The sequence below is a fragment of the Triticum dicoccoides genome, chromosome 5A (assembly GCF_002162155.2).
Source record: "Triticum dicoccoides isolate Atlit2015 ecotype Zavitan chromosome 5A, WEW_v2.0, whole genome shotgun sequence".
In the NCBI taxonomy this organism is placed as follows: Eukaryota; Viridiplantae; Streptophyta; class Magnoliopsida; order Poales; family Poaceae; genus Triticum; species Triticum dicoccoides.
This window is the reverse complement of record NC_041388.1, coordinates 547,837,992-547,840,658: the sequence shown is the minus strand read 5'-3', so window position 1 is coordinate 547,840,658 and position 2,667 is coordinate 547,837,992.

Sequence of the window (2,667 nt, the reverse complement as noted above, 5' to 3'; positions counted from 1 at the left end):
GGGCCCACAAGGCAGGGGGGTGCGCCCTAGGGGGGGCGCCCTCCACCCTCGTGGCCGCCTCGTGGCTTTCTTGACGGAGGGTCCAAGTCTCCTGGATCTTATCTGATGAGAAAATCACGTTTTCGAATGTTTCATTCCGTTTGGACTCCGTTTGATATTATGTTTCTCCGAAACATTGAAATAGGCAAAAAAACAGCAATTCTTGGCTGGGCCTCCGGTTAATAGGTTAGTCCCAAAAATAATATAAAAGTGGAAAATAAAGCCCAATATAGTCCAAAACAGTAGATAATATAGCATGGAGCAATCAAAAATTATAGATACGTTGGAGACATATCAAGCATCCCCAAGCTTAATTCCTGCTCGTCCTCGAGTAGGTAAATGATAAAAATAGAATTTTTTTATGCGGAGTGCTACTTGGCATAATTTTAATGTAATTCTTCTTAATTGTGGTATGAATATTCAGATCTGAAAGATTCAAGACAAAAGTTCATATTGACATAAAAATGATAATACTTCAAGCATACTAACTAAGCAATTATGTCTTCTCAAAATAACATGGCCAAAGAAAGTTCATCCCTACAAAATCATATAGTTTAGTCATGTTTCATTTTCGTCACACAAGAATGCTCTCATCATGCACAACCCTGATGACAAGCTAAGCAATTGTTTCATACTTTAGTAATCTCAAACCTATAATCTTTCACGCAATATATGAGGGCGAGCCATGGACATAGCACTATAAGTGGAATATAATATAATGAGGGGGTTATGTGCAGAAGACAAAAAGGAGAAAGTCTCACATCAACGAGGCTAATCAATGGGCTATGGAGATGCCCACCGATTGATGTTAATGCAAGGAGTAGGGATTGCCATGCAACGGATGCACTAGAGCTATAAATCTATGGAAGCTCAAGAAAAGAAACTAGTGGGTGTGCGTCCAACTTGCTTGCTCATGAAGACCTAGGGCACTTGAGGAGGCCCATTGTTGGAATATACAAGCCAAGTTCTATAATAAAAAATTCCCACTTGAGGAGACTCTCTACTATGAAGATCATGGTGCTACTTTGAAGCACAAGTGTGGTAAAAGGATAGTAACATTGTCCCTTCTCTCTTTTTCTCTCATTTTTTGGCCTTTTCTGTTTTTTATGGCCTTTCTCTTTTTTTGGGCCTTCTCTTTTTTTGTGGCCTTTCTATCTTTTTTTTATTCCTCACTTGGGACAATGCTCTAATGATGATCATCACACTTCTATTTATTTACAACTCAATGATTATAACTCGATACTAGAACAAAGATGACTCTATATGAATGCCTCCGGCGGTTTACCGGGATATGCCATGAACCAAGAGTGACATGTATGAAAGAATTATGAACGGTGGCTTTGCCACAAATACTATATCAACTACATGATCATGCTAAGCAATATGACAATGATGAATGTGTCATGATAAACGGAATGATGGAAAGTTGCATGGCAATATATCTTGGAATGGCTATGGAAATTCCATAATAGGTAGGTAAGGTGGCTGTTTTGAGGAAGATATAAGGAGGTTTATGTGTGAAAGAGTGTATCATATCACGGGGTTTTGATGCACCGGCGAAGTTTGCGCCAACTCTCAATGTGAGAAAGGGCAATGCACGGTACCGAAGAGGCTAGCAAGGATGGACGGGTGAGAGTGCGTATAATCCAGGGACTCAACATTAGTCATAAAGAAATCACATACTTATTGCAAAAATCTACATGTCATCAAGAACCTCGGCACTACGCGCATGCTCCTAGGGGGATAGATTGGTAGGAAAAGACCATCGCTCGTCCCCGACCGCCACTCATAAGGAAGACAATCAAATAACACCTCATGTTTCAAATTTGTTGCATAACGTTTACCACACGTGCATGCTACGGGACTTGCAAACTTCAGCACAAGTATTTCTCAATTTCACAACTACTCAACTAGCATGACTTTGATATTATTACCTCCATATCTCAAAACAATCATCAAGCATCAAACTTTTCTTAGTATTCAACACACTCATACGAAAGTTTTATTACTAATCTTGCATAACAAGCATATTAGTATTTTAAGCAAATTACCATGCTATTAACACTCTCAAAATAATCTAAGTGAAGCATGAGCAATCAATAGTTTCTATAAAACAAATCCACCACTATGCTCTAAAAGATATAAGTGAAGCACATAGAGTATTCTATCAAATTCCAAATCATGTATGGCTCTCTCAAAAGGTGTGTACAGCAAGGATGATTGTGGTAGACTAACAAGCAAAGACTCAAATCATAAAAGACGCTCCAAGCAAAACACATATCATGTGGTGAATAAAAATATAGCTCCAAGTAAAGTTACCGATAGAGGTAGACGAAAGTGGGGATGCCTTCCGGGGCATCCCCAAGCTTTGGCTCTAAGGTGTACTTAGATTATCTTGGGGGTGCCATGGGCATCCCCAAGCTTAGGCTCTTTCCACTCCTTGTTCCATAATCCGTCAAATCTTTACCCAAAACTTGAAATTTCACAACACAAAACTTAAAGTAGAAAATCTCGTGAGCTTCGTTAGCGAAAGAAAACAAAAGACCACTTCAAGGTACTGTAATGAACTCATAATTTATTTATATTGGTGTTAAAGCTACTTCATTCCAACTTCTCTATGGATTATAA